The 14,571-nt window shown below is 40.0% G+C and overlaps 1 protein-coding gene and 1 long non-coding RNA gene across 2 annotated transcripts in view; one reads left to right on the top strand and one right to left on the bottom strand.

The window, feature by feature from the left end:
* The window catches only part of LOC143776503 (uncharacterized), a 107,028-nt gene extending 93,072 nt beyond the window's left edge, over nucleotides 1-13,956 (top strand). The window contains exon 3 of the long non-coding RNA XR_013215849.1: nucleotides 13,770-13,956. This is a non-coding gene — a long non-coding RNA (uncharacterized LOC143776503). The remainder of the gene's footprint in view (nucleotides 1-13,769) is intronic.
* LOC143776496 (uncharacterized) overlaps nucleotides 1-14,571 on the bottom strand; it is a 146,627-nt gene that overhangs the window by 87,860 nt on the left and 44,196 nt on the right. The gene's annotated exons all lie outside the window — the stretch shown is intronic.

Raw genomic sequence — 14,571 nt, 5'->3', positions numbered from 1 at the left:
AATTTTTGATCTGCGGATCCGATTGGCAGGCCATAACCGAACATGGATTATAAGACTAAATGGACTTTAGCATCGAATGCAAGGATTCGGATGAGAGATCAAAGACTACATAAGGATGGTATCCAGCTTGGGACAATCCAGTCACCTGACTACAGAATTTGCGGTACTCAGTCAGCTTCCTAAATCTGGCATTATTCCGTTCTCGGTGGGTGCCCGCCGAAAGCGGGGTGCTGCTGGCTTGGAGTAAGTAGCCCTGGAAGCTCTGTTGAACGGATATTATAATCCCTGGTGAGCCAGTGGAAGGGTGAGAAACTGTTGCCTGTTACATTTTGTGTTTTGCTGGTTGTGTGATATATGCCATTAATTGTTTGGAGATCCCAGAAAGTCTTAATATTGTGATTCCCTCACCCTGTGTTGTATGAGTAGTGTTCCACCCACTGTTGAGGAGGTCGGGCGTTCAGTTGGGATGAGCCATGGTCCATGCTGTCTTTGTAAAGGTGGTCGGGACAGCGGACGAGAGCACCCACTGACCCCCATGTCTACACAAGAACCACTATGTAAAGTTAAAAAAAGGTTAAGAATGACGATACAATTACATATAAATAATTTGATGACATAAAACTTTATTAAGTGTAATTTCACACACAAACTTAGCATCTGTTCAACAACCCTTGAATTAAACATAGATTAGTGGGTTAAGCCCTTATGGAAACTTCAAGTAAGTTGTGATAGCAAACAGTGAGGTACCGATAAAATGTTTCACATGTGGAGTTAGCATATTTTGTATAATTCTTCAAAAATACATAGAGTTCTGAATTTTGGGGGCAAAATTTGTTAGATTGAGTGCGTTTGTTTATTCGCGACATAAGCGATTTACGTGAATAACTTCTGAACTACACATAGAGTTGATATTTTTTTGGTAAATATTGTTCAGGACATTGAGCTGGTCATTTTGAGTGCTAGTGGTCCAGGGTACCTCTTTTCAAAATGAACTTACGTACGATTGAGTGCGTTTGTTTATTCGTGACATAAGCGATTTACGTGAATAACTTCTGAACTACACATAGACTTGATATTTTTTTTGGCAAATATTGTTCAGGACATTGAGCTGGTCATTTTGAGTGCTAGTGGTCCAGGGTACCTCTTTTCAAATTGAACTTACGGACGATTGAGTGCGTTTGTTTATTCGCGACATAAGCGATTTACGTGAATAACTTCTGAACTACACATAGACTTGATATTTTTTTTGGCAAATATTGTTCAGGACATTGAGCTGGTCATTTTGAGTGCTAGTGGTCCAGGGTACCTATTTTCAAATTGAACTTACGGACGATTGAGTGCGTTTGTTTATTCGCGACATAAGCGATTTACGTGAATAACTTCTGAACTACACATAGACTTGATATTTTTTTTGGCAAATATTGTTCAGGACATTGAGCTGGTCATTTTGAGTACTAGTGGTCCAGGGTACCTCTTTTCAAATTGAACTTACGTACGATTGAGTGCGTTTGTTTATTCGCGACATAAGCGATTTACGTGAATAACTTCTGAACTACACATAGACTTGATATTTTTTTTGGCAAATATTGTTCAGGACATTGAGCTGGTCATTTTGAGTGCTAGTAGTCCAGGGTACCTATTTTCAAATTGAACTTACGGACGATTGAGTGCGTTTGTTTATTCGCGACATAAGCGATTTACGTGAACAACTTCTGAACTACACATAGACTTGATATTTTTTTTGGCAAATATTGTTCAGGACATTGAGCTGGTCATTTTGAGTGCTAGTGGTCCAGGGTACCTCTTTTAAAATTGAACTTACGGACGATTGAGTGCGTTTGTTTATTCGCGACATAAGCGATTTACGTGAATAACTTCTGAACTACACATAGACTTGATATTTTTTTTGGCAAATATTGTTCAGGACATTGAGCTGGTCATTTTGAGTGCTAGTGGTCCAGGGTACCTCTTTTAAAATTGAACTTACGGACGATTGAGTGCGTTTGTTTATTCGCGACATAAGCGATTTACGTGAATAACTTCTGAACTACACATAGACTTGATATTTTTTTTGGCAAATATTGTTCAGGACATTGAGCTGGTCATTTTGAGTGCTAGTAGTCCAGGGTACCTATTTTCAAATTGAACTTACGGACAATTGAGTGCGTTTGTTTATTCGCGACATAAGCGATTTACGTGAATAACTTCTGAACTACACATAGAGTTGATATTTTTTTTGGCAAATATTGTTCAGGACATTGAGCTGGTCATTTTGAGTGCTAGTGGTCCAGGGTACCTCTTTTCAAATTGAACTTACGGACGATTGAGTGCGTTTGTTTATTCGCGACATAAGCGATTTACGTGAATAACTTCTGAACTACACATAGATTTGATATTTTTTTGGGCAAATATTGTTCAGGACATTGAGCTGGTCATTTTGAGTGCTAGTAGTCCAGGGTACCTATTTTCAAATTGAACTTACGTGCGATTGAGTGCGTTTGTTTATTCGCGACATAAGCGATTTACTTGAATAACTTCTGAACTACACATAGAGTTGATATTTTTTTTGGCAAATTTTGTTCAGGACATTGAGCTGGTCATTTTGAGTGCTAGTAGTCCAGGGTACCTATTTTCAAATTGAAACTTACGTACGATTGAGTGCGTTTGTTTATTCGCGACATAAGCGATTTACGTGAATAACTTCTGAACTACACATAGACTTGATATTTTTTTTGGCAAATATTGTTCAGGACATTGAGCTGGTCATTTTGAGTGCTAGTGGTCCAGGGTACCTCTTTTCAAATTGAACTTACGGACGATTGAGTGCGTTTGTTTATTCGCGACATAAGCGATTTACGTGAATAACTTCTGAACTACACATAGACTTGATATTTTTTTTTGCAAATACTGTTCAGGACATTGAGCTGGTCATTTTGAGTGCTAGTGGTCCAGGGTACCTCTTTTCAAATTGAACTTACGGACGATTGAGTGCGTTTGTTTATTCGCGACATAAGCGATTTACGTGAATAACTTCTGAACTACACATAGAGTTGATATTTTTTTTGGTAAATATTGTTCAGGACATTGATATGTTCATTTTGAGTGCTAGTGGTCCAGGGTACCTCTTTTCAAATTGAACTTACGTACGATTGAGTGCGTTTGATTATGTGCGACAAAAGAGATTTATGTGAATAACTTCTGAACTACACATAGACTTGATATTTTTTTGGCAAATATTGTTCGGGACATTGAGCTGGTCATTTTGAGTGCTAGTGGTCCAGGGTACCTCTTTTCAAATTGAACTTACGGACGATTGAGTGCGTTTGTTTATTCGCGACATAAGCGATTTACGTGAATAACTTCTGAACTACACATAAACTTGATATTTTTTTGGCAAATATTGTTCAGGACATTGAGCCGGTCATTTTGAGTGCTAGTGGTCCAGGGTACCTCTTTTCAAATTGAACTTACGGACGATTGAGTGCGTTTGTTTATTCGCGACATAAGCGATTTACGTGAATAACTTCTGAACTACACATAGACTTGATATTTTTTTGGGCAAATATTGTTCAGGACATTGAGCTGGTCATTTTGAGTGCTAGTAGTCCAGGGTACCTATTTTCAAATTGAACTTACGGACGATTGAGTGCGTTTGTTTATTCGCGACATAAGTGATTTACGTGAATAACTTCTGAACTACACATAGACTTGAGATTTTTTTTGGCAAATATTGTTCAGGACATTGAGCTGGTCATTTTGAGTGCTAGTGGTCCAGGGTACCTCTTTTCAAATTGAACTTACGGACGATTGAGTGCGTTTGTTTATTCGCGACATAAGCGATTTACGTGAATAACTTCTGAACTACACATAGACTTGATATTTTTTTTGGCAAATATTGTTCAGGACATTGAGCTGGTCATTTTGAGTGCTAGTGGTCCAGGGTACCTCTTTTCAAATTGAACTTACGGACGATTGAGTGCGTTTGTTTATTCGCGACATAAGCGATTTACGTGAATAACTTCTGAACTACACATAGACTTGATATTTTTTTTGGCAAATATTGTTCAGGACATTGAGCTGGTCATTTTGAGTGCTAGTGGTCCAGGGTACCTCTTTTCAAATTGAACTTACGTACGATTGAGTGCGTTTGATTATGTGCGACAAAAGAGATTTATGTGAATAACTTCTGAACTACACATAGACTTGATATTTTTTTGGCAAATATTGTTCGGGACATTGAGCTGGTCATTTTGAGTGCTAGTGGTCCAGGGTACCTCTTTTCAAATTGAACTTACGGACGATTGAGTGCGTTTGTTTATTCGCGACATAAGCGATTTACGTGAATAACTTCTGAACTACACATAGACTTGATATTTTTTTGGCAAATATTGTTCAGGACATTGAGCCGGTCATTTTGAGTGCTAGTGGTCCAGGGTACCTCTTTTCAAATTGAACTTACGGACGATTGAGTGCGTTTGTTTATTCGCGACATAAGCGATTTACGTGAATAACTTCTGAACTACACATAGACTTGATATTTTTTTGGGCAAATATTGTTCAGGACATTGAGCTGGTCATTTTGAGTGCTAGTAGTCCAGGGTACCTATTTTCAAATTGAACTTACGGACGATTGAGTGCGTTTGTTTATTCGCGACATAAGTGATTTACGTGAATAACTTCTGAACTACACATAGACTTGAGATTTTTTTTGGCAAATATTGTTCAGGACATTGAGCTGGTCATTTTGAGTGCTAGTGGTCCAGGGTACCTCTTTTCAAATTGAACTTACGGACGATTGAGTGCGTTTGTTTATTCGCGACATAAGCGATTTACGTGAATAACTTCTGAACTACACATAGACTTGATATTTTTTTTGGCAAATATTGTTCAGGACATTGAGCTGGTCATTTTGAGTGCTAGTGGTCCAGGGTACCTCTTTTCAAATTGAACTTACGTACGATTGAGTGCGTTTGATTATGTGCGACAAAAGAGATTTATGTGAATAACTTCTGAACTACACATAGACTTGATATTTTTTTGGCAAATATTGTTCGGGACATTGAGCTGGTCATTTTGAGTGCTAGTGGTCCAGGGTACCTCTTTTCAAATTGAACTTACGGACGATTGAGTGCGTTTGTTTATTCGCGACATAAGCGATTTACGTGAATAACTTCTGAACTACACATAGACTTGATATTTTTTTTGGCAAATATTGTTCAGGACATTGAGCTGGTCATTTTGAGTGCTAGTGGTCCAGGGTACCTCTTTTCAAATTGAACTTACGGACGATTGAGTGCGTTTGTTTATTCGCGACATAAGCGATTTACGTGAATAACTTCTGAACTACACATAGACTTGATATTTTTTTTGGCAAATATTGTTCAGGACATTGAGCTGGTCATTTTGAGTGCTAGTGGTCCAGGGTACCTCTTTTCAAATTGAACTTACGGACGATTGAGTGCGTTTGTTTATTCGCGACATAAGCGATTTACGTGAATAACTTCTGAACTACACATAGACTTGATATTTCTTTTGGCAAATATTGTTCAGGACATTGAGCTGGTCATTTTGAGTGCTAGTGGTCCAGGGTACCTATTTTCAAATTGAACTTACGGACGATTGAGTGCGTTTGTTTATTCGCGACATAAGTGATTTACGTGAATAACTTCTGAACTACACATAGACTTGAGATTTTTTTTGGCAAATATTGTTCAGGACATTGAGCTGGTCATTTTGAGTGCTAGTGGTCCAGGGTACCTCTTTTCAAATTGAACTTACGGACGATTGAGTGCGTTTGTTTATTCGCGACATAAGCGATTTACGTGAATAACTTCTGAACTACACATAGACTTGATATTTTTTTTGGCAAATATTGTTCAGGACATTGAGCTGGTCATTTTGAGTGCTAGTGGTCCAGGGTACCTCTTTTCAAATTGAACTTACGGACGATTGAGTGCGTTTGTTTATTCGCGACATAAGCGATTTACGTGAATAACTTCTGAACTACACATAGACTTGATATTTTTTTGGCAAATATTGTTCAGGACATTGAGCTGGTCATTTTGAGTGCTAGTGGTCCAGGGTACCTCTTTTCAAATTGAACTTACGGACGATTGAGTGCGTTTGTTTATTCGCGACATAAGCGATTTACGTGAATAACTTCTGAACTACACATAGACTTGATATTTTTTTTGGCAAATATTGTTCAGGACATTGAGCCGGTCATTTTGAGTGCTAGTGGTCCAGGGTACCTATTTTCAAATTGAACTTACGGACGATTGAGTGCGTTTGTTTATTCGCGACATAAGTGATTTACGTGAATAACTTCTGAACTACACATAGACTTGAGATTTTTTTTGGCAAATATTGTTCAGGACATTGAGCTGGTCATTTTGAGTGCTAGTGGTCCAGGGTACCTCTTTTCAAATTGAACTTACGGACGATTGAGTGCGTTTGTTTATTCGCGACATAAGCGATTTACGTGAATAACTTCTGAACTACACATAGACTTGATATTTTTTTGGCAAATATTGTTCGGGACATTGAGCTGGTCATTTTGAGTGCTAGTGGTCCAGGGTACCTATTTTCAAATTGAACTTACGGACGATTGAGTGCGTTTGTTTATTCGCGACATAAGCGATTTACGTGAATAACTTCTGAACTACACATAGACTTGATATTTTTTTTGGCAAATATTGTTCAGGACATTGAGCTGGTCATTTTGAGTGCTAGTGGTCCAGGGTACCTCTTTTAAAATTGAACTTACGGACGATTGAGTGCGTTTGTTTATTCGCGACATAAGCGATTTACGTGAATAACTTCTGAACTACACATAGACTTGATATTTTTTTTGGCAAATATTGTTCAGGACATTGAGCTGGTCATTTTGAGTGCTAGTGGTCCAGGGTACCTCTTTTAAAATTGAACTTACGGACGATTGAGTGCGTTTGTTTATTCGCGACATAAGCGATTTACGTGAATAACTTCTGAACTACACATAGACTTGATATTTTTTTTGGCAAATATTGTTCAGGACATTGAGCTGGTCATTTTGAGTGCTAGTAGTCCAGGGTACCTATTTTCAAATTGAACTTACGGACAATTGAGTGCGTTTGTTTATTCGCGACATAAGCGATTTACGTGAATAACTTCTGAACTACACATAGAGTTGATATTTTTTTTGGCAAATATTGTTCAGGACATTGAGCTGGTCATTTTGAGTGCTAGTGGTCCAGGGTACCTCTTTTCAAATTGAACTTACGGACGATTGAGTGCGTTTGTTTATTCGCGACATAAGCGATTTACGTGAATAACTTCTGAACTACACATAGATTTGATATTTTTTTGGGCAAATATTGTTCAGGACATTGAGCTGGTCATTTTGAGTGCTAGTAGTCCAGGGTACCTATTTTCAAATTGAACTTACGTGCGATTGAGTGCGTTTGTTTATTCGCGACATAAGCGATTTACTTGAATAACTTCTGAACTACACATAGAGTTGATATTTTTTTTGGCAAATTTTGTTCAGGACATTGAGCTGGTCATTTTGAGTGCTAGTAGTCCAGGGTACCTATTTTCAAATTGAAACTTACGTACGATTGAGTGCGTTTGTTTATTCGCGACATAAGCGATTTACGTGAATAACTTCTGAACTACACATAGACTTGATATTTTTTTTGGCAAATATTGTTCAGGACATTGAGCTGGTCATTTTGAGTGCTAGTGGTCCAGGGTACCTCTTTTCAAATTGAACTTACGGACGATTGAGTGCGTTTGTTTATTCGCGACATAAGCGATTTACGTGAATAACTTCTGAACTACACATAGACTTGATATTTTTTTTTGCAAATACTGTTCAGGACATTGAGCTGGTCATTTTGAGTGCTAGTGGTCCAGGGTACCTCTTTTCAAATTGAACTTACGGACGATTGAGTGCGTTTGTTTATTCGCGACATAAGCGATTTACGTGAATAACTTCTGAACTACACATAGAGTTGATATTTTTTTTGGTAAATATTGTTCAGGACATTGATATGTTCATTTTGAGTGCTAGTGGTCCAGGGTACCTCTTTTCAAATTGAACTTACGTACGATTGAGTGCGTTTGATTATGTGCGACAAAAGAGATTTATGTGAATAACTTCTGAACTACACATAGACTTGATATTTTTTTGGCAAATATTGTTCGGGACATTGAGCTGGTCATTTTGAGTGCTAGTGGTCCAGGGTACCTCTTTTCAAATTGAACTTACGGACGATTGAGTGCGTTTGTTTATTCGCGACATAAGCGATTTACGTGAATAACTTCTGAACTACACATAAACTTGATATTTTTTTGGCAAATATTGTTCAGGACATTGAGCCGGTCATTTTGAGTGCTAGTGGTCCAGGGTACCTCTTTTCAAATTGAACTTACGGACGATTGAGTGCGTTTGTTTATTCGCGACATAAGCGATTTACGTGAATAACTTCTGAACTACACATAGACTTGATATTTTTTTGGGCAAATATTGTTCAGGACATTGAGCTGGTCATTTTGAGTGCTAGTAGTCCAGGGTACCTATTTTCAAATTGAACTTACGGACGATTGAGTGCGTTTGTTTATTCGCGACATAAGTGATTTACGTGAATAACTTCTGAACTACACATAGACTTGAGATTTTTTTTGGCAAATATTGTTCAGGACATTGAGCTGGTCATTTTGAGTGCTAGTGGTCCAGGGTACCTCTTTTCAAATTGAACTTACGGACGATTGAGTGCGTTTGTTTATTCGCGACATAAGCGATTTACGTGAATAACTTCTGAACTACACATAGACTTGATATTTTTTTTGGCAAATATTGTTCAGGACATTGAGCTGGTCATTTTGAGTGCTAGTGGTCCAGGGTACCTCTTTTCAAATTGAACTTACGGACGATTGAGTGCGTTTGTTTATTCGCGACATAAGCGATTTACGTGAATAACTTCTGAACTACACATAGACTTGATATTTTTTTTGGCAAATATTGTTCAGGACATTGAGCTGGTCATTTTGAGTGCTAGTGGTCCAGGGTACCTCTTTTCAAATTGAACTTACGTACGATTGAGTGCGTTTGATTATGTGCGACAAAAGAGATTTATGTGAATAACTTCTGAACTACACATAGACTTGATATTTTTTTGGCAAATATTGTTCGGGACATTGAGCTGGTCATTTTGAGTGCTAGTGGTCCAGGGTACCTCTTTTCAAATTGAACTTACGGACGATTGAGTGCGTTTGTTTATTCGCGACATAAGCGATTTACGTGAATAACTTCTGAACTACACATAGACTTGATATTTTTTTGGCAAATATTGTTCAGGACATTGAGCCGGTCATTTTGAGTGCTAGTGGTCCAGGGTACCTCTTTTCAAATTGAACTTACGGACGATTGAGTGCGTTTGTTTATTCGCGACATAAGCGATTTACGTGAATAACTTCTGAACTACACATAGACTTGATATTTTTTTGGGCAAATATTGTTCAGGACATTGAGCTGGTCATTTTGAGTGCTAGTAGTCCAGGGTACCTATTTTCAAATTGAACTTACGGACGATTGAGTGCGTTTGTTTATTCGCGACATAAGTGATTTACGTGAATAACTTCTGAACTACACATAGACTTGAGATTTTTTTTGGCAAATATTGTTCAGGACATTGAGCTGGTCATTTTGAGTGCTAGTGGTCCAGGGTACCTCTTTTCAAATTGAACTTACGGACGATTGAGTGCGTTTGTTTATTCGCGACATAAGCGATTTACGTGAATAACTTCTGAACTACACATAGACTTGATATTTTTTTTGGCAAATATTGTTCAGGACATTGAGCTGGTCATTTTGAGTGCTAGTGGTCCAGGGTACCTCTTTTCAAATTGAACTTACGTACGATTGAGTGCGTTTGATTATGTGCGACAAAAGAGATTTATGTGAATAACTTCTGAACTACACATAGACTTGATATTTTTTTGGCAAATATTGTTCGGGACATTGAGCTGGTCATTTTGAGTGCTAGTGGTCCAGGGTACCTCTTTTCAAATTGAACTTACGGACGATTGAGTGCGTTTGTTTATTCGCGACATAAGCGATTTACGTGAATAACTTCTGAACTACACATAGACTTGATATTTTTTTTGGCAAATATTGTTCAGGACATTGAGCTGGTCATTTTGAGTGCTAGTGGTCCAGGGTACCTCTTTTCAAATTGAACTTACGGACGATTGAGTGCGTTTGTTTATTCGCGACATAAGCGATTTACGTGAATAACTTCTGAACTACACATAGACTTGATATTTTTTTTGGCAAATATTGTTCAGGACATTGAGCTGGTCATTTTGAGTGCTAGTGGTCCAGGGTACCTCTTTTCAAATTGAACTTACGGACGATTGAGTGCGTTTGTTTATTCGCGACATAAGCGATTTACGTGAATAACTTCTGAACTACACATAGACTTGATATTTCTTTTGGCAAATATTGTTCAGGACATTGAGCTGGTCATTTTGAGTGCTAGTGGTCCAGGGTACCTATTTTCAAATTGAACTTACGGACGATTGAGTGCGTTTGTTTATTCGCGACATAAGTGATTTACGTGAATAACTTCTGAACTACACATAGACTTGAGATTTTTTTTGGCAAATATTGTTCAGGACATTGAGCTGGTCATTTTGAGTGCTAGTGGTCCAGGGTACCTCTTTTCAAATTGAACTTACGGACGATTGAGTGCGTTTGTTTATTCGCGACATAAGCGATTTACGTGAATAACTTCTGAACTACACATAGACTTGATATTTTTTTTGGCAAATATTGTTCAGGACATTGAGCTGGTCATTTTGAGTGCTAGTGGTCCAGGGTACCTCTTTTCAAATTGAACTTACGGACGATTGAGTGCGTTTGTTTATTCGCGACATAAGCGATTTACGTGAATAACTTCTGAACTACACATAGACTTGATATTTTTTTGGCAAATATTGTTCAGGACATTGAGCTGGTCATTTTGAGTGCTAGTGGTCCAGGGTACCTCTTTTCAAATTGAACTTACGGACGATTGAGTGCGTTTGTTTATTCGCGACATAAGCGATTTACGTGAATAACTTCTGAACTACACATAGACTTGATATTTTTTTTGGCAAATATTGTTCAGGACATTGAGCCGGTCATTTTGAGTGCTAGTGGTCCAGGGTACCTATTTTCAAATTGAACTTACGGACGATTGAGTGCGTTTGTTTATTCGCGACATAAGTGATTTACGTGAATAACTTCTGAACTACACATAGACTTGAGATTTTTTTTGGCAAATATTGTTCAGGACATTGAGCTGGTCATTTTGAGTGCTAGTGGTCCAGGGTACCTCTTTTCAAATTGAACTTACGGACGATTGAGTGCGTTTGTTTATTCGCGACATAAGCGATTTACGTGAATAACTTCTGAACTACACATAGACTTGATATTTTTTTGGCAAATATTGTTCGGGACATTGAGCTGGTCATTTTGAGTGCTAGTGGTCCAGGGTACCTATTTTCAAATTGAACTTACGGACGATTGAGTGCGTTTGTTTATTCGCGACATAAGCGATTTACGTGAATAACTTCTGAACTACACATAGACTTGATATTTTTTTGGCAAATATTGTTCAGGACATTGAGCTGGTCATTTTGAGTGCTAGTGGTCCAGGGTACCTCTTTTCAAATTGAACTTACGGACGATTGAGTGCGTTTGTTTATTCGCGACATAAGCGATTTACGTGAATAACTTCTGAACTACACATAGACTTGATATTTTTTTTGGCAAATATTGTTCAGGACATTGAGCCGGTCATTTTGAGTGCTAGTGGTCCAGGGTACCTATTTTCAAATTGAACTTACGGACGATTGAGTGCGTTTGTTTATTCGCGACATAAGTGATTTACGTGAATAACTTCTGAACTACACATAGACTTGAGATTTTTTTTGGCAAATATTGTTCAGGACATTGAGCTGGTCATTTTGAGTGCTAGTGGTCCAGGGTACCTCTTTTCAAATTGAACTTACGGACGATTGAGTGCGTTTGTTTATTCGCGACATAAGCGATTTACGTGAATAACTTCTGAACTACACATAGACTTGATATTTTTTTGGCAAATATTGTTCGGGACATTGAGCTGGTCATTTTGAGTGCTAGTGGTCCAGGGTACCTCTTTTCAAATTGAACTTACGGACGATTGAGTGCGTTTGATTATGTGCGACGAAAGAGATTTATGTGAATAACCCAGGACCACAAGTAGGCAAAATAAACATCTCAAAGTCCTGATCAAAATTTTACCCAAACAATATCCACTCTATGTATAATTCCCCATGCATGGAAAATCGAATAGCTAACTAATAACTAATAGCTAACTGCCATACATGAAAATCGAATAACTAACTAATATCTAATAGCTAACTGCAGACTAACTTGAATCCGGTCGCTGCTTCCTGCTTTCAGATCACTGGTCTGATGGAGGCCCCGCCCCTTCCGGTGACGACATGCCATGGCCCTCAAAAAATCAACTCCGCTCTAGAGGCTGTGTGCAGTGCGTGGTGTGTTATTCCACACCCGGTGCCGGCCGTCTGCACTGCTCAGCAAGGAGTGATGTGAGGTGAGCGCTTTCTCATCACCTGCTGCTGCTGGGGCTTCGTTCTATTGATCTCATCCAGCACGCCACAGCTGATAGAGCGGTGAGTGCCACAAGATCAGTAAAAGCCGCAGCAGGTGATGAGAAAGCGCTCACCTCACATCACTTGTTGCTGAGCAGTGCAGACGGCTGGCACCGGGTGTGGAATAACGATCTCACCGCTGGGTGCAGGCGCCGCAATCCTAATACAGGGCAGAGCAGGCGCTAATGAGTGAGGCAGGAGTCTGTTGCTGGTGAGGGGGAGGGCCCACCGGAGGATTCTCCGATCTCCCGGTGGGCCACTGACTTCTGTTACTGACTTTATAGCAGTTTCATCCTGCAGACACTAGATGGCGCTGTGGCTCCCGATGACGTCACGGCTCCTTGTAGCCTCTAGGCAGTAATAGCAGCAGGTGACGTCGCCGAGCGCAGTGGCGTGCGCCTGTAATCCCGGCCACCAAGGGAGGCTGAGTGTTGGATCGCTTTGAGTCTAGGGGTTCTAGACTGCTCTGTGCCACATCCGTTCGGGGCGCTGCACTAGGTTCCGGTATTTGTGACACTGGGGGAACTAGAACGAACCAGTGTCCTAAAGTGGGAGGAGGCCGGCCCGGGACGGCCCAAGAGACCCCATGCCGACCGACGTGTGTAGCTGCGCCTGTGATAGCACCACGTTGTAGACTAGTCTACAATGCAGGGCAGTACTGGACGACACAGCGTGACATCCACTTTTTATACACACAGAAAATAGTCATTTTACATCGGGAAATCATTATTAATGTAGAAAAAGATCCAATTTCTTAAAATTGTGATGTTTATTAGAAAATTCAATGCAAACATTCAAGACTTTGAACTTTGTACTTCGTTTTCTAATAAACATCGACATTTTAAGACGCTGCATTTTTTCTACATTTGATCCCTTGGCTTCCGTGCTACAATGCACCTAGAGTCGGAGCTGTTTTTTCTTTTGTAACCAGATCATTATTAACCCTCAGTCACATCTGCAATAATTATTATTCGGTTGCTGCTTTGAAGGTAAAAATAATGAACTATGTAAAATATGAAAATGTAAATATATATATACGGTATATATATTCCTCCTGTATTTGTACTTTCTCACTATCTCCCCAGATTCTGATATTACGTCTCCTTATCTCTCTGTGATGCCGTTACACTGAGCGCTACTGACACCTACTGGTGAAACCAATAACGTGCTTCCATCTGTTGTGCAGTACTAGGTGTTACCAGCAGAGGCCGGAAACAATCGGTACCGGAATTATCCGTGTCCGTGTGCCCCTACGTTTCTGGTGTACATCAGTGTGGCACACTTGCGGCACACGTGTGCCGCCCGTGTACCCACTGTGTACCACACGCACCGTGCTGGGTACCACACGTACCAGCATCTGGTGCTGAAGCCACGATTCATATCTTCTCTGCAGCAGCGTTTGCTGTATAGAAGATATGAATAATAGTGTTATCTACCTGTCCGCCACCCCCCCACCCCCTGTGCACCCCCACGCTGTTCTGAAAATAGTCACCCGCTCCCACGTTGGCTGTCGCTGCTTCCTGTCCTGGCCGCGCCTTCTACTGTATGCGGTCACGTGGGACCGCTCATTTACAGTCATGAATAGGCGGCTCCACCCCTATGGGAGGTGGAGCCGCCTATTCATGACTGTAATCGGCGGCCCCACGTGACCGCATACAGTAAGGTGCGGCCAGGACAGGAAGCAGCGACAGCCAACGAGGGAAGCGGGTGAGTATTTTCAGAACAGCGGGGGGGCGCACAGGGGGTGGGGGGGGCTGCGGACAGGTAGATAACACTATTATTCATATCTTCTATACAGCAAACGCTGCTGCAGAGAAGATATGAATCGTGGCTTCAGCACCATGTGGGGGGGACAGCGCTTACTGGAGCGCTGTCTCCTGCACGGCC

Source organism: Ranitomeya variabilis, chromosome 1 (assembly GCF_051348905.1).
Source record: "Ranitomeya variabilis isolate aRanVar5 chromosome 1, aRanVar5.hap1, whole genome shotgun sequence".
Taxonomy (NCBI): Eukaryota; Metazoa; Chordata; class Amphibia; order Anura; family Dendrobatidae; genus Ranitomeya; species Ranitomeya variabilis.
Note: the sequence above shows the minus strand (reverse complement) of the source record. Positions and strands in the feature narration are given on the sequence as shown.